Genomic DNA, 19,728 nt, shown 5'->3' on the forward strand with positions numbered 1-19,728 from the left:
TTTAGCAACCATCTGGTATACTCCCTCATCTTAAATACAGACTCTGTAGCTCCCAAATGATCTAGTCCAGGTCATTCCCCTGCCTCCAATAGAGGCAGAGGTAAGTTCTGGCTTTTCTGTACTTTCCACTAAGCCACACTGCCTTTTTTTTTTTTTTTTTGGTACCAGGAATTGAACCCAGGGTGCTTAACCACTGGCCCTCTTTATTTTTTATTTTGAGACAGGGTCTTTCTAAATTGCTAGGGCCTTGCTAGTTGCTGAGGCTGACTTTGAACTTCTAATCCTTCTGCCTCAGCTTCCTGAGCCGCTGGGATTACAAGGGTGTGTCACCACACCTAGTCACACTGCCTTTTTTTAAGTGATACATAAAAATTGTGTGATGTTTTGACAGGTATATGCATTGTGTAATATGCAAATCAGACTAAATGTATCTATCTCCTCAAACATTTATCATTTCTTGATGATAAATAAAAGTCCCTTTTCTACCTTTCAAAAAATATATACAGTACATTGTCATTATCCATAGTCACCCTACTATGTAATAAAATACCTGAACTTCTTTCTCCTAACTATGACTTAATACCTATTAATCAACCTTTCCCCATCCTCCCTCTCCCCTACTTTTCCTAACCTCTGGTAACCACCACTCTACTCTCAACTTCTTTGAGATCAACTTGTTTTATATTCTACATATGATTGAGATCATATGGTACTTGCCTTTGTGTTCCTGAACATAATGACCTCTAGTTCCATCCTTCTTGTGGCAAATGACAAGATTTTATTCTTTTATGGCTGCATAGTATTCCACTGTAATCAACAAATCCTAATTGGTGAAGAGTTCTATAGCATGTCTTCTACAACTGTCAAAATCATAAAAATAAGGAAAGTCTAAGAAACTGTTAAAAGCAAGAGGAGTCTGAGGAATCAGGACTATTAAATGGAGTGTGGTATGCTGGATAGAATCCTGAAAAATACAAAGGATACCAGGAAAAAACCGAGGACATTCAGATAAAATATTGACAAGGAAACAATATGCCAACATTGGTTCATTAATTGTGACAAATGTACCATACTAATTTAAGCTCTTAATAGTAGAAAAAATTGGGTTTGGGGTATGTGGGAATCCTCTGCACTATCTTCAAAATAATTTTACTAATCTAAATCTGCTCAAAAAGGTAAATTTCATTTTTATTTTGTTTGTCTTTGAAGACTTTTCTAACCAATCTAGGTAATATATTAAATCTAATTCCTAATATCAAATTCTAATTCTACAACCCCCTCTCCCATAGTGTGCTTTATTTTTCTCTTTATTGATTATTACATTCTAATTTCCTGGATAACCTACTTTTACATTTTATTTTCGACCTGCCTTCCCCCTTCCTCTCTGTATATACACACATGAAAATGGAAACATCATCATGCCAGATATACATATGCATACTTTTTCCAAGACTTAGAAGAGAGCCTGGAATGGGAAAATGAAATGAGTGGGGTTTAATCTCAGATCTGCCAGTAGGATGACTTTAGGTAAGATCCTGTCCTTCCCTGTCATTTGGAGCCTGGAATCTGTGCTACATTCAAGTCTACCATTTTATATTCAAGAGGCTCTCTAGAGGGTATGAGAGATTTTAAAACTAAGTGTTTTCATAACTTTGTGGATTTTTGTTGATGTGACTCTATTTGAATATCATTTAAATTCTTTTGTTACAGATTAAGAGTACTACTTAAAATTTAAGAAGTTCTTGCATCCCTGGAATGAAATTTCAGTTACTCAAGCTGAGTCATGGAAAACTAATTAAAATAAAACCAGGGAAGTTTCTTTACTACAACTTTAAAGAATCACTTGCTTACAAAGTCCCAGTTGTGCTGAGGGAAAAATAAATTCCACATATACACATGGGATGATAATGGTGAGGGTAGAAAATTTTAAACTTCAAAAGATTAATGACAGAGGATGGTAGGATCTGAAGGTTTGAAGGAAAATTTGAATAGGTAACATATTTCCCATGATGTTTTTCTTCTTTTAATTTTCTTTGAACTAAAACTTTTAATTTACTTAAACTTCTTTGGATTTTCTGTAGTATGATAGAAACTAGTTTTCTTTACATTTTAACATAACTCATATATAAGCTTTTCTGTAAGTGTGAACTGAGGAAAATTCAAGGAAAGTGTAATGAGAAGGCCATTTGTTTCCATATTAAGAATCTACATAGTGATCTATTTGATTTCTGGGTCCTTCTGTGGCCCTATCAGACTGTAAGCTCCAAACGAGTAGGGATTTGTCTGTTTTGTTTTCTGCCACATCCTCAGCACCTATAGGGACTGGCACATAGCAGGTACTCAACAAATAATGTGGAATGGATAAATGAAAACCTAGAATGGAGGCATCATGAGAACTTGCATCTTCAAAAGTTCCCTCCGTGCTTCTGCTGTAGGAGGTTCCCTCACCCAACCACAACCGAGAGACCAAATTTGTACTTTCGAATTATTCACCACTGAAAGACGATGATGTCATCACTACTGTAGATTTCTTTGCTACCTTTCCAGACTTATCAAACATTTTAATTGTTAAATATAACACACATAGAGAAAAATTTGTCAGCCTAACAAACTATTACAAAGCATTACCAAAGTCATGGAAAAGTCACCATTCTCTAGCCGTCCTTCCACCTTTGGACTCTTCCCAGTGTGACATCCTCCCTCGAGGAGAATCACAACCAGGACTTGTTAATACTCAAGTCCTTACTTCTTTTTACTATTTTTCTATCTAAACATACATCCCTAAGCACAATAGTTTAGGGTTTGTTTGTTTGTTTTTTTCATAAATAAATAGAACCATACTATTGATGTTATTTTGTTGTGGTTTCTGTTATGCAACCTATGTTTGAGCAATTAATCCATATGCTTGTGAGTGTCTGCACCTTGCTGGTTTTCTTTTTTTTTTTTATTTCTTCTTTTTAGTTGTACATGACAGCTGAATCTATTTTGATATATTTATATAAGCATGGAATATAACTTATTCTAATTAGGATCTCAGTCTTGTGGATGTACACAATGGTGAGATTTACTGTGATATATTCATATATGTACATAGGAAAGTTACATCAGACTCTTTCCACTGTCTTTCCTATTCCTAACCCCCTCCCTTCCCTTCATTCCCTTTGTCTAATTCACTGAACTTCTATTCTCCCAACCCCTTGTTGTAAGTTAGCATCCAAATATCAAAGAGAACATTTGACCTTTGGTTTTGGGGCATTTGCTTACTTCACTTAGCATGATAGTCTCCAGATCCATTTGTTTACCATAAAATGTCATAAAATCATTCTTATTTATGGCTGGGTAATATTTGATTAAATATGTACATATATTTATACATATATTTATACATACATATATTTATACATATTTGATTAAATATGTACATATATACATATACATGTATATATATGTATATACATATACATATATACATATATATTATATAATATATTTATATATAAATATATTTATATATTATATTTATAAAATATATATAATATATTATATATTATATATATTTATATTTTATATATGTATTATATATATTTTAAAATATATATATATATATATCACAATTTCTTTATTCATTCATCTGTTGATGGGCCCTAAAACTGGTTCCATAGCTAAGCTATTGTGAATTGTGCTGCAATAAACATTGATGTGGCTGTGTCATTGTAGTATGATAATTTTAAATCCTTTAAGTATATACTGAAGAGTGGGATAATGTGTCAAATGGTGTTTCCATTCCTAGTTTTTCAAGACTCTCCATACTGCTTTCCACAGAGGTTGCACTAATTTGCAGTACCACCAACAATGTGTGAATGTATCCTTTTTCCCATATCCTTTCCAACATTTGTTGCTACTTGATAATTCTTGATAATTGCCATTCTGACTAAGGTGAGATGGACTATCAGTGTGATTGTAATATGCATATCTCTAAGTGCTAGAGATGTTGAACATTTTTTCATATATTTATTGACTATTCTTATTTCTTCTTTTGAGAAGAGTCTGTTTAGTTCCTTTTCCCATTTATTAACAGGGTTATTTGTTTTTTTGGTGTTAAGCTTTTTGAGTTCTTTGTATATCTTGGAAATTAATGCCTTATCTGAAGTGCAGGTGGCAAAGATTTTCTCCCATTCTCTAGACTCTCTTTTCACAATCTTGATTGTTTCCTTTGCTGTGAAGAAGCTTTTTAGTTTGATACCATACATTTATTGATTTTTAAATTTTACTTCTTGTGCTTATGAGTCTTCTTAAGGAAGTCAGTTCCTAAGCCAACAGGTTAGAAAGTTGGGCCTACATTTTCTTCTAGTTGGTTAAGGGTCTCTGGTCTAATGCCTAGGTCCCTGATCAACTTTGAGTTGAGTTTTGTGCAAGGTGAGAGTTAGGGCTTAAATTTTATTTTACTACAAGCAGATTTCCAATTTTTCCAGCACCATTTGTTGAAGAGGCTATCTTTTATCCAATATATGTTTTTGGTGCCTTTGTCTAATATGAGGTAACAGTATTGTGTGGGTTTGTCTCTGTGTCTTCTATTCTATTCCCTTGGCATTCTTGCCTGTTTTGGTGCCAATACCATGCTATTTTTATTACCATAGCTCTTTGATATAATTTAAGGTCTGGTATTGTGATGCCTCCTGCTTTACTTTTCTCTCTAAGAATTGTTTTGTCTATTCTAGGCCTTTGTTTGCCAAGGACATGATCCTATATTTAGAAAACCCAAAAACTCCATGAAAAAAGTTCTATAACTCATAATTCAGCAAAGTAAGAGGATACAAAATTAACATCTGTAAATCAATTGTATTCCTATACACCAGTGATGAATAAGCTGAAAGAGAAATTAGGAAAACTCTCCTATTCACAATAACCTCAAAACATAAATAAATAAAATACCTGGGAATCAATCTAACAAAGGAAGTTAAAGGCATCTACAATTAAAAACTACAGAACACTAAAGAAAGAAATTGAAGAAGACTTAGAAGATAGAAATATCTCCCATGTTCTTGGATAGGCAGAATTAACATTGTCAAAAATGCCATACTACCAAATGTGTTATACAGATTTAATGCAATTCCTATTAAAATTTCAATGTCATTCTTCAAAGAAATAGAAAAAGCTTGCTGATTTTCTTGCTCTCTGCTACTCCATTGTAAGGAAGGGCTAGTCAGAATGACTTTATTATTACTACTTCAAGTGGAAATCAGGCTGAGTTTTCTGAACTTTTCATAAGCAAATATAAACAAAGATATTAGTATCAAAGTAGATATAGATGATACAGATATATGGATTTCATGTAAGTGTGGTATGTATAAAGCTATGCTCAGAATATGCTCAGCAAACACGTTACATTTGTCAAGTGAGACTTTAATCAACGGAAGTAAATGTACCTGCTACTTAGAGCCACTGAGTGAGTTAAGAGCCATCCACTTCTTACAATCACCATCACAGAGCCCAGGGTTCTGTGAAGCCTGATGGTGGAGAGGTTGAGCTTTGGAGTCAAGCTGCCTGGGTTTGATCACTGTCTCCTGCTCTTACTACCATCTGTGTGTCCTTGAGCTACTGATTTGTTCTTCCTGAGACTTGGTTTTCTTGTCTCTAAAGTGGAGATTTTAATAATACTCCAGAGTATCATTTTGGTGATTAAAAAAAGATAATGTCTAAAAAGCATTCGATTAATATTGGGCACTTACCACCATAAGCCAGACATGCCTCTAAGGGCTTCTAATAGCTTTACGTGTAATTGATTTATTTTCTCCTCCTTGACTTAAAGATTCACAAAGGAAATATGTAAAAGGCAAAGGTATAAGTGACAAATCCAATGTGAGATATGGGTTTCAAAGGTCAAATGGATTCTATTCCGATTCTCCTGTGTATTTTACAATAGCTCAGAATCACTTCTGAAGTGATCTCTGGAAGGTACTTAGAGACATACTTGTAAGGGGTGCTATTTTTCAATGTCTTAACTTTTTTAATAAACAATGACTCATTGCCCAAATAAAATTGTTTCTTTCTCCTGTTGTTTCCTCTAACAAAGAAATTTCATGCTGGTAGAATTATCCTATATTAAGATCTCTTTATCTTATTTTGAACAGTCATAATACAGGTCTAGAGGAACATATTAATGAGAAAATGGATCTCAAATGAAGGATATGATAATATGGCAGAGGTGCTTAGTTATCACTGTAAGAGTGATTGTTACCTTTCACTAGTTGCTCATCTTTGTACAGAAATACAAGGCACTGAAGTAAAATGTGTAAGATGATATTTTTGGGTAATACTTTTTGTTTGTCTGTATATGTCCCCTTTCATTTCACCTCATCCAATTAAAATGTCAAAGCAGAAGGAGAAATGCAGACCAGGGAAATGAAATTTTCTCTGTAGTTACCAGTGTGATCCCACATCTCCTTTCCCTCATTCCCAAACATGCTGTTGCCTTAATGTCTGGAACCGCACTGATCAAACAGTTATCCATGAGCCACATGTGCTACTGAGTACTTAAAGTGTGACTAGTTTGAATCAAGATGTGTTGCAACTGTGTACAGGGTTTCGATAGTGTGCTATAATTAATGTAAAATGTCTCATTAATTTTTATATTGATTACATGTTGAAAAGATAATATTAGGATATACCACATTAAACAGAATATTATTAAAGTTAAATTGTATGTATTTTAACTTAAGTTTTTAAAATGTGGCGTCTACAGAACTTAAACTTGAATGTGCAACTCCCATTATGTTCTTATTAACATCACTGGTCTAGCACCTGGATCAACTCTGAGAGTAGAGGGGCAATCTTCAGAGGACTGAGGTTAATTTTCACAGTAGCCAGGTGAGGTAGGCTGTATCAAAATAAATTAAACTGAGTTACTAAAATAAATTTCTGTTTCTTACATGCATGAGTTTTTGGTTTGATATAACTGTTACATATGCCTGGGCTCATTTAATCTTCCTAACAACCCCAAGGAAATATTATTTCTACTTTAAAGCTTGAAAAAACTGAAAACTGGAAACTGATAGACTAACCCAAAATCACACAGCTACATACTGGATTGAGGCAAAGAAATCTGCCTCTGAGTCCTTTTTAAACACCATGCCCTACTGTTTCCCTAGAGTATATTCTCTGCAATAAAATGACTACCAAAATCAGGTACTTGGCATATTTCTATACTTTTTTTTCTTCAAAGAATAAATAAAATCTAAATTGTCAGTCATGTTGACTTTTCCAAGATGACTCAATGTGAATTCCCAAGTCTGGAAGATAGAATGAGAAGACTCAAATTCTATATTCAAAGAGGTGTTTAGGTACTTTCATATTCCATTCTTAAAGAATAGAAAATAACCTACATACAATAATATATCATCATTATATTTGCATATTTCCCCACAGTTTACAAAATGCTTTCATATAAATGATTTCTTTAATGAAACCTGGGGGCTGGGAAAGGTTGAGAGACTGGCACAGGGTCTAACAACTCACAAATCTTATGAGTCTAAGACATGTGCTCTTGCCACAGTACCATGTTATGTTCCATAACATGACATGGAGACAATTAGCAAAATGAAGGCAATGATATGATCTAGGAAGCTAGAGGGAGGGAGAGAAGCTGAGGCATTGAACCCAGAGAGGAGTCATGAAGAGAAGAGAAGATGGATTAGAGATTTTGAATGCAGAGGGCACAGGACTTGGTGCCTGATAAAATGCTTGTCATGATCAATTTTTTGTGTCAACCTGACTGGGCCTTGAAGTGCCCAGATATTTGGTTAAATGTTATTTCTAAGTGTGTCTATGAGACTGTTTCTGGATGAGATTAGTATTTGAATTGGTAGACTGAGTAAAGTAGATTGCCTCCCCTAGGATAAGTGGGCATCAACACAACTTGCCAAGGGACTAAATACAACAAAAAAGGTAGAGAGAGGTGAAATTCACTCTCTCTGTCTTCAAGATGGGATACATCTTCCCCTGTACTCAGACTGGAACTTATACCATCAACTCTCCTCATTGTCAAGCCTTTGGACTCAAACTGGAACTATATCACTGGCTGTTCAGGGTAACCAACTTGCCAACTGCATACCATGGGGTTTGTCGGTCTCCATAATCATGTGTGTGTGTGTGTGTGTGTGTGTGTGTAAATACACATATATATTGTATCAAATCATAGATACTATTGATTTTTTTTCTCTATAGACTCTTGACTAATGCAATGCTCGAGGAAAGCGAGAGGGAGCAGGCAATGGTGACCAGGTTTCTGTTTTGGCAACTAGACATGGTGGGAGGAATTAGTCATTGACCAATATCAATACTAAAAAGGTCAAAAGAATCTTTTCAATTTTCCAATGATGATAGTTTTCCACTTTGTGCTTGCTACAATTTGCACTTTGTAGCAAGCACAAATTCATCAAAGCTACAGTTTTTCCAGACTCACAAACATGTATATTTATTTCTCTTTCTCCAAGTGGGTTTGGTCCCTCCTGCATAATTTTCCTCACTCTGTTAAGTTGATGATGCTGAGTTATTAAAAGGACTTAAATCTTGTTGTAAGTAGCATATTAGTTGTGTCAAACATTTAAGAAAGAAAAAAGAAGCACTATAAAAATCCTGGAAAGGTTGACTCTTACTCTTAGTAAGAGTGTAGAAAGGTCAGGCAAAGAGAGAACATTACAAGATTTTATTTCTTCTCAATTATTCTAAGACTACATGGGGCTTCCAGTTATGCTGTGGACACAAGATGGCCAGGGCTTTAGTTTAACTCACAGTTCCAAGTCCTGTTTTTAAATTGTGCACTTGACTTCATGTGAAAGATCAAATGCTGAAGTCTTGAAACACACACACACACTTTGCAGGTACTTCAGAGAGAAGTGCCTACTTATGTCACTGAAAGGAAATTGGTCAGTTCTTCACTTCCTAGGAGGTCATTTGTGGATTTCTTTTTTCTCCCTTTCTCTTCTGTTAATGGCTTCCTTTAATGTTGGCTTAGCTTTGAGGATTTCTCTGAAGAGATCCTAGTGAAGGTCAGAAGGAAAATGAAATACTCTAATGTTCCTCAGTCAATGAAAAAAAAAAAGGTTTGTAGAGAAGCAAATTGTCCACAGCAGCCATACAAAATTTTCAAACATTCTAGCACCCAGAAATATTTTTACCCCATGTGCTACATGGTATTGACCAACTTTTCTCATCTCAATACTGTGGTTGGACAGAGCTGGTGCAAGTGAATGCAGGCAACCTGAGTAAACACAGACCCAGTAAAGGAACTCAACCGCATTGTAATATGCCCTCATTTCTACATATAACTAGGAAGTTACATTTCCGAGTCTTTAGAGATGGCATACAAAATGAAAACGAGGGATTTCACATTTTTAAGTTGTAAAACCTGCCTTCAAATAAAATCTTTTACTAAATTTTAAGAGTATAAATCAAATCCAAGTTGAAAGCTAGAATGGGCTCCCTATTCAATCCTTTTTGTCCCTTTCAGGGTCCCTGAAAAAATTAATGGGACTATAGAGAAAGTTTGAAAACTACTCATTCAAACAAGATGTAGAGTACATCGTAAACTCATTCATGCATAATAATAGTCAATATGTTGAAGTGCCTTTATTCTGGGCCTGAGGTTAAATGCAAATGTTTTCATTCTGTAAATAATCAGTTGATATGGTAGATGGAAGAAACATTTTTTAATAAAGACTCCCATATGTTCAGTTGGTAAATAAAATCTTTTTATATTGTTGCCTAAGATGTCTAGTTATGATTACTCTAGATTAGGAAGGATCTCACGAGAAAGTTATTTAGAGATATCCATTTCTAGATATAAATCCTGAAATCCACTAGGTATAAAATATCTAGTAACGGGAGGTATGGAAATACACACACGTGCACACACACACACACACACACACACACACACTTTAACATCAATGGAAGAGGTAAGAAAAAAAAAATTGGAGGCTAAGAACAAAGCAAAATAAACCAACCCATGAAGGAAAATGAATACTGAATCTGCCACATGCTCTGAATTCATGTAGAGAACTCCATGACCAAGAGTTTCTGCACGTAGCAAGGAGGGTACTGATCTAAGTCATGGGGTTGAACAGAATAGACATATTCAGAGTTTAAACCACATCCAGCCAAGATGGCAAGTCTTGAACTTGCTTGTGAAATTAGTTGTTAAATTTTGCAAGCTGGTTGGCTTCCCATGGTGACTTTTAATATGCCATGGTTGAAGTATTTTCGCTACATAAGTATGCATTTTCTTCCCAATCATTGCCAAACATTTACTAGTACATGTGTATCTACTTTAATAACAAAAGGCATGACTTAAATTAATTGAAAATTCCCATAGAGAGGTAAATAACAAAGAAAAGTATCTGTTGTTCTAAATTCTGGATAGATTATATTTAAAATGAAATCAAAACAATACATCTTCCCCTGAGATTTCAATGCTACCTATGACTCTCAACATACTTATTCTTGAATACATAGAATTTGCATGATTCAAAAAAATATCTAAGGTAAAATTTGTAAGTTAAAACTTTAAAATCTTGAGCTGATTCAGGGGAGGTGATAGATGAGCCTTTTAAAGCATCTTGTGTCAAAAAGCAAGGAAGTGATTGAAAAATGAGAGGACTTATCAACATGCCACATACTCAGTTTGAACATACTCCTGGTCAAATCTGTGACAATTCTTCTCATATGAATACCATGGGATATTACTCAGCAATAGAAATGAGGAAACTATTGGCTCCCACAACAATGAAGGTAAATTCTAAATTCATCATGCTAAATGAACAAAAGGAGACATGAGAGACTATGTACCATGCAATTTCCTTTATATAAAGCATTTAAAAAGGCAAAATTCTTGTGACATAAACATATTCATTGTTGACAGGATCCATATTAAAGGGTGGTAAATTGACCCCCAATGGGTACTAGGGAAATTTTTAACATAATGAAATTATTCTGTGTTATTATTAGGTGGTAACTTCCTCAGTAAAGCAGATGAAGAGGAAAAAAAAATAAATGAAAGCTGTTGTCACACTTCTAACATCAAACCAAGTAGACTTTTAAGATAACAAGCACTGTTGTGCAAAAATAGACATTTCTTTAAGATGAAGGAATCAATCAGCTAGGGAAATGTTAGAATTCCAAAGCTGCATGCCCCAAATAATATAGCTTCACTCTCTGTATAAAACAAAAATTCTGAGAAGAAGAAATACACAATTCCACAATCATAGTGAGATCATTAGAATCTTCTCCAGCAGCTGTTAGAATAAGACACTGTCCACACAAAATCAGGAAAGTAACAAAACGTTGGTAACAAACTTGGTCTTATTGACATTTACCCAACCTTATGCCCAACCACTGCAGAGTACACAGTTTTTTTGATTGCCTATAAAATATTAATCAAAATAGATCATATTCCAGGTCAAAGAACACTTCTCAACAAATTTTAGAAAATTGAAATGATTCATGGTGTAATCTCCGAACACAGTGGAAATAAACTAGGAAAAACGTTAAGAAAATTACCTAGAAAACCTCCAACTACGTCTGTGTATAATAAATAATGTATCTGGTGTTTTTCCTTGGCATCAGATTCCTGGAATCGCCTGATGGGAGGCTGTCCACCTGATACCACTTCTGATGATTATGTTGCCAGCATACTTGAGCATCAGTTCAGGTTAGTGAGGTAACTCATGCGGAGTCATTAGTACTCAGAAAGGGCTGGTAAAGTCAGAAAAAGCAGGTTCCTGATGAGAGGGCCAGAACTTCCAGCACTGTGCCTCAACCTCCAGAGAGGAGACTGTTCAGTTTTAGTCAATGATTTAGTCAGCATAACTTCATGGTGAAACTTTGATAAAACTCTGCACACTGAGGCTCAAGAGAGAGCTCCCTGGTATGTTGTGAGTGTGAAATAGAAGCTCCCCCCTGCGTTCTGTTCTCTTCTAGACCTGCCCCATCTATCTGGCTGTTTATATGCATTCCTTATAATAAAATGCTAAGTGTGAGCAGACTGCTGTCACAAATTCTGTGACTCATTCCAGCGAATTATCAACACCAGAGAAGGTTGTGGGACACCCTGAACTTAAAGTTAGTTGGGTAGAAATGAGGGTGGCTTGAGGACCTTGGGACTTGGGCTTGGCATCTGAAGAGAAGGCTGTAGTGTGGGACTGAGTCCCTTCACCTGTAGGGGCTGTGCTAACTCTGTGTAGCTGGCATATTTAGAATCGAATTGAATGGTAGGACAGTTGGTGTTGGAAAGCAACTTGCAAGTTAATAACTACATCTCTTAAAAATTCATGGGTTTAAAAGAAACAACAAATGCTTGTTGAAAAATATTTTGAACTAAATTATATTGAAGACCCATCATACTAAAATTTATAGAATGCAGCTAAGCAGTGCTTAAAGGGAAATTAGTAGACATAAGTGTACATCAGAATATGGAAAGAGAAGCTGAAAACTGCTTATCTAAATTTCCATTTCAGGAAGCTGGAAAAGAATATTGAGACCAAAAATGCAGAAGGAAATAGTTAAGAGGAAAATTCAAAGAAATAGAAAGCAAGCATACTATAGAGAAAAAACATTTGAAACTAAAGTTGATTCTCAAAAAAATGTAGTAAAATTGACTAAACCTACAAGAATTGTTCAAGAAAAAGAGAGAAGAAAATACAAGTTAACAAAATAAATTAAATATGTCTTTATAGTTCCTACATAAATAAAAAGTATTTAAAATTGATATTAAATACATTATACTAAATTATTAAATAATTTCAATAAAACAAGCAAATTCCTAAAAAAAATAGAACTTACCAAAATTTTCATAATCTGAATAATGCAGTATCTACTAAAGAAACTGGATGTACTGTTGGGATTCTCTCTGCCATGTCCTGCATGGGGGAGGAAAGGGTTAACTGCTGGAGGAGGATGTTGGTGATTTTTCTGTCTATTATCCAAAAAACTTACCTACTCAGTGAACACACAAGAGCCAATACTCTTTGTATGAGAGGTGGTGTGTCTGGCCATACCAACTCTGGCCTCTTTACAATAACCAAGTCACCCAAATCTCCTTTATTTATAATATGCAGGTAAAAGTGGTCAAGGACCAGTGGAGCTTCTTCTATGATGGACAGAATAGGGCAGAGTTAGGGGAGCCATCCTCTTAGGGGGAAAATTCCAGAAGGAGACAGGGAACCACTCCCACACAGCTCCACACACTTCCTGGCAGTTCCTAGAAGCCAGTCCTCTGTGCCATGTGGCTTAACCTAGTCTGATTCTGCTGAATAAGAACAGCTTCCCACAATGTACAGTTTAAAACTTTCTCACAAAGAATCCCAGGCCCAAATCACTTCAGCATTCATCTTCCAAATGTTTCAGAAACAAGTGGCATGTCAATTTCACACAAAAAAATTCTTCCAGAAAATAGGGAAAATAGGGAAGGCTTCCTAAGTAATTTCATGAAGTTAAAATAACTGTTATACTGAAAGCTAACCAAAACATTGCAAAGAAAAGTTGCAAGCTGGTCTCTTTCATAAATGTATATGTAAAATTCCCAACTGAAAGGTTAGCAAATAAGTCTATTGATAGACAAGTTGAATAATTACCATCACATTTTAATATTGCAGACATCTCAAAGTATTTTTCACATTCATTAATAAAATTAGAGTAGTCAGATATGCACTATTTGGTGCACTAGTAAAAAGCATACATTTATATATTGTGATTTATATTTTAACAACTATATTTTGACAGAAATAGCTTCCTGTTAAATTAAATAGTGTTTTATGTAAAATGATTCCTTTTAATAGTACATATTCCATTTTGTATATTTAAAAGACTAACTCCAAGAAAAGCATAATTCTATCAGCTTCACCAGATTGCCAGTGACAAGTGGCACAAAAAAAACCACTAAAATGCCCTTGGTTTAGAGTGACACCCACAACTAACGAGGCCCATCCCCATGATTAGAGCATCCAGTAGAAATAAGAGTAGGGACTTAGCCTTGAAAATGAGCTGATAACAAAATGACTTACACAAAATGTAGAAATTGAACAAATAAATGGGTGGCAGGGGGTGAGCCCAGCAACAGAGAGAAAACAGAATCTATGCAGAGAGCAGACAATTAAAAGTGAAAACTCATAGTTCATATTCTAAAGTTGACAAAAAATTAAACAAGAATGGATCATTACATGTAAATAACATTCAGATCATTTTAAATACTTTTAGAAAGTAATTTCTCATAATTAGGAAAGAAAAAAATAGAAAGTGAAAGACAAAGTTGAAGAAATCTCTCAGAAGAGTTGGAAACTTTAATGTGAGCTCTTGTTCATCTTAACATTGATATATATGGCTACACATAGAAAAATTATAGATACATATATATACATGAGATAGTATACAAACTTGTATTTCCTTGCTCTGACAGACCAGAGGTATGGGAATAAAGACACCCCAGTAGCAACAAGTCATTGAAATGGCTGATTCTTGTACTGGAGTGGAAAATATTCATAAGTCTAGAAAATCTTGTAGAAAGGAACAATGTAATTAAGCACACGTGTGTGCACACATGAAAGGGGCACAGGAGCTCCATGACGTCAAAAACAGAGGACTTTCAGCAACAAACTAAATAAAACACTATTGAATTATGACCCAGAGCCTAAATTATATATCCATAGTTTGATACAGCTATAAATAAATGAAGGAAGGAGAAGAAAGACTCCTCTTTTTTTTCTTTACTTTTTTTTCTTTTGGTACCACGGTTTGAACTCAGGGGCACTTGACCACTGAGCCAATCTCCCAGTCCTATTTTGTGTTTTATTTAGGGACAGGGACAGGGTCTCACTGAGTTGCTTAGAGCCTCACTATTGTTAAGAGATGCTTCCTTTTTTAAATTACAAGCAAGTTGTGTGGATGATCCCTCTGCATAGAAATTGAGTGCAGTTTTCACTCCTTCAGTACAGACTGTGCACAGTGACTTCATCCAAAAATGCAGTATCAAAAGGAGGGGTAAAGAGATTTCAGTGGTAAAACCTGACAAATACTTCCCCAGTCTGGTGACCAAGATCAGTATCTACAATGGAAATCATGGTGACAGCATGCATCTTAACATGATGTGGTGGAAATGGTACTTCTCTCTGTGATCCTTCTCCCTGCTATGTCTTAAATGTGTCTTCCAAAGTTCAGGTGTTGGAAACATCATCCTCAAGGCAATAGTGTTGATAGGTGGGATCTTTAAGAGGTGATCTGAGTAATGGTTGATGCAGTTACTGCAGGATTGGGTTTCTAAAAAAAAGATGAGTCGGCCCCTCCATCTCTTGTGCATTTGCACACAGCATGTTCACACTGCATGTCTGCTTGCTTTTCTGACTTATGCCCTGGGGCAATACAGCAAGAGGACCCTCACTAGATGCTGGTACCTTAATATTGAATTTCTTGGTCTCCAAATCTACAAGAAACAAATTTCTTCTCTTTATAAATTACCTAGTCTGTGGTATTCTGTCATGGTAACACAAAATAAACTGAGACACTAACCAAAGCTCAGACTTGGGAATGATGAAAAAAAATCAGACAAGTTTCAACAGAGAAGCATGCTAAAAAATACTGAACTAGCATTCCTCAGTGTTGACAAGGTCATCAGGAATAAAGAATGTCTAAGAAACTGTCATGGCTAGTAGATATGATGTCTAGATAATAATAATGTGCTATCTTGAATGCAATCCTGGAGCAGGAAATCCTTAAAAACTAAGGAAACCTGAAAAAACTATGGACTTTAGTTAAATGTATCAATACTGATTCATTAATTGTAATACATATTACACTAATGCAAGATATTAATAATGGTTGGAAACTGAATAAGGAGGTATATGCAAACTTTATACTATATCTCAGATTTTCTATAAATTTAAAACTGTCCTAAAAATGCTGATCTTAAAATTTAATGGATAATAAAAAGACTATGTAAATTCATTATATGTGAATACTACAATAAAATGACAGCCTTTCTACTGAGGATATTACTGCCAAAAACAAACATAAAAATAGATTATAAGATAAATAATACTACAATATTATTAGAGCTAAAGAGGGTCCATGCATAATAACAAAAGCTTCAAATCACTATGCTGATATAGCAATTCTAAATCCATGTGCACCTAAAATATAGACTCATATACCTAAAGCAAAATTCGACAAAACTATCAAATAAATACTTAAACTGTGTGGGGGCTGAGTGTGATCATGGGATTCACTGTCCTTCCTGGATGCAGCATATATCATAGGACCAGCTGAACTTATAGAGCACAAAGTCTGGCCAGGCCCCTTCACCTCAAATCAGAAAGACCACCCAACCCCAAATAAGCCTTTCATGTGACCCAACATAGTTCAACTTCCTTCTCTGGACAATTCCACTGCTCTCCTTTCTCACAGATATTTTCTCAGAGGAGACATTTATTAAACTTCCTGCACTCCAATCTTTCTTGCCAGAATGCAAATAGCATAAGTGTCCTGCTATTGAGTGGAGCTATCCGAAATGTTTGAATATGTAATATGAAACAAAAATACATCTACACAAATATTCCCTTTATACTTTCACCAATAGTTTACATGTACATATGGAAATTTAAGTTAACATTTACTTGGTATTTCATTTATTTAAAACACATTTCTGTTATCTATAATGCATAGGTATTAGGAATGCAGAGATGATTAAAATGACCTCTGATCATAAGGAGCTGCCAATTAAATGCAAAAGAAAGAGAATTTTATGGGGGAACTTTGGCTCACCACAGAACAAACAGTATAGAGAATCAAATGTGGATATTAGTCCACGTTTTAGCATCCATGTGTTATGTTGCGTTGCAGAGTTTATCTGGGAACAGCACCAGTTAATTCTGGCCGGATCCTGATTACTTGTAGAAAGTAATTGTAGATGGTCTGGAAAAAGAGCTTGAAACAGGAGTATAAAGGACTTTGAATGCCAGATAAGATGATAAAAAATCAAGGAAAATTTGAGTAAATGAGTGATGACTTCAAATATGTGTTTCATGAAGATTAGCCAAAGGCCTGCAATCAGAAATTATAAATCCAATTCTAACTATTTCTAGATGCTGTGTGTCTTCAAATAAATTGTGCCACCTCTCAGTGCTTTGAATTTTTCATCTGGAAATAAACCTGGAGTTTAACTACTTTTCTTAAATAAAGCATTGATTTACCCATTATGCATACATTGAGAATATATTATCTGGTTATTAATAGATTTTCTGTCTTGAAACTATGGGATGATTGGTCACTTTATTCTCCCCACCTGAGACCTCAGAGAATGTAATGAGTGATTCTGTTCTAAAATGGAACTCTTAAGTTCTAATTGTGTGTGTGTGTGTGTGTGTGTGTGTGTGTGGTGGAGGTGGTAGAGGTGAGATATGTCCTAATGGTTCTCAACGATATTAGCTGCTATTAATATTAGAGATTTCCTATGTTACAATTGCAGTACTAAGTGCTTAAACACATCGTCCCACTTAACCAACACAATACTCTTATAAGAAAGGTCCTGGGGAACATTGCAACATTTGTCCACACATCTGTTGTAAAGATGTTACTAGAGCAGGCTTCATGACTATACAACGAAGGTATTCACCCCAAATGCAGTGACTGGAAGATTCTGATTGTAATCAGCTAATTCAGAGTCAGCAGATGCTGGTCTACATGCAGTTAACTGATGTGGGAAAAGGGGCAGAGTTCAATCCCAAGCTGACACCCTCCTCATTTTAAAAGGATGAGAAGTGTTTTTGGAGTCTAGCCTGGGAAAAGAAGTAAGGATGACTCATTCACTAACTTGCTGAATAGCAGAAAGTTGAACCGTGCATTGGTCACCAATGTCGGAGGAAATAGATTCTTCTACATTGTTTTATAATTCAGAAATGTATCATGAACAAAGAAAATCCCTCATTTTTTATTTATGATGGGATTTAATAATCCCAGTTCTCCAACTGGGCAGAAGCAGCCAGCATTCAAATAAACCCTTCAATCTATCCGAGCCTCTGTTTCCTCTTCTCCAAAATAAGAATGGTCCCTAACTCAAGGGATGAAAGTGAGCATTAGAAATAATGGGTGCTAACATGGAGAAAGTTATGAAAATGTGATGGAAAAAAATAGGATACCCTCTTCAGGCTCACATGTTGGGGTCTATGAGGTGATTCAACCCCTATCTCACACTTTGTTCAGCACTCTCACCAATTTCCTACCTGCTACTTTTTACAGCAGCTAAACTTAGCTGTTTGTAGCTCTCCTACACCTGATATTCCCTCATGATACTGAGACCCTTCTTTCTGTGTTAAGCTAATTCATTATATCCTTCATGAAGTCTTCTATTATTAGACCAGTTCTCTGGAGCAACAGAATTGGTATCCTGTGAATAGCTACAGGATATCTATGTGCATTTATCTGTCTTCTAATAAGATATCTATATGTCTAGGTCTAGATTTAGATACAGATACAGATAGACTTATGGGAATTGGCTCATGCAATGAAGGGGACCAAGAAGTTCCCCATAATTGCATGAGCCAATGACAGAGTTATAAAAGTCTACTATCTATAAGCTGGAGAACAAGGAAAGTTTCAGTTCAAGCCTAAAGACCTTAGAACAAAGTGTTTGGGGAAGAGGGGTGGGGGAAAGGTAATGATGTAAGTCCTAAGGTATTATGGTTTGAGAACTAGGAGTTGTCCAAAGGTGGCAGAAGATGGATGTCCAGCTTTAGAAGACAGAGAAAATTCTTCCTTTCTCCCTTCTTCTGCCTCTTTATTCCCTTTAGGCCCTCAATGGATTGGATGATTCTCACCCACACTGGAGAGGGTGGTCTTTTTACTTAGCCTACCAATTCAAATGCTAATCTCTTCCAGAAAACACCCTCACACACACCCAGAAACAACGTTTTACCAGCTCTCTGGGCATCCCTTTGCCCAGTCAAGTTGACACAAAATTATTACATCTTCCTTTTTCACCCCTCTGTTATTAACAGATTTTTGTTGTAGAGATTTTCTAAAAGTAAAATTTTTCTTCATTCATATCAAAGAGCATGCTGCTGTTGTGATGATTCCATGGTACCTCATGGCAAAAAATTAAAATTTACTATGATTTAAATTTACCTTTTACCATTCCTGTGATATTTATCATTTCATTTTGCAGTATCTATTGACTTTGTCTACTGGTTCCCCCTGAGAGGCCTCAGGAGGTTAGAGATGACACCTTTAAATGTAGATGGTACTTGAAGCACCAAGGCTAAGCTGCAATGCTTCTGCATAGCTTGTCCTCCTCTCCACACTGACTCCAGGCCCAGAAGTAGTCACCTCATGGCAGAAATCACTCTCTGAGTTGAAAAACATGTTTCTGGCACCATCTGACTGTTTTTTACCTTGAGTAAGTCTATATGCTGTTTAAGTGGTTGTAACACCAGGATAAGGTAGAGACACGTTTGCTTAAGGGATTTTAAAGGATATTAGTGGTCATGGTAGTTGACTCTCCAGCAGCATTCCATCCCTGGATAATTAACCTAAGACAGTGGTTTTCAAATTTAGCCATATGTTAGAATCATCTGGGAAACTTTTGAACTCTAAATGCCTTGGCCACACCCCAGACCAATTAAATCACAAATCAGAAGGTTGTATACAAACATTTACATTTTTTAAATTTTCCCAGGTAATTACAATGCA

This window comes from Sciurus vulgaris, assembly GCF_902686455.1.
Source record: "Sciurus vulgaris genome assembly, chromosome: 15".
Lineage (NCBI taxonomy): Eukaryota > Metazoa > Chordata > Mammalia > Rodentia > Sciuridae > Sciurus > Sciurus vulgaris.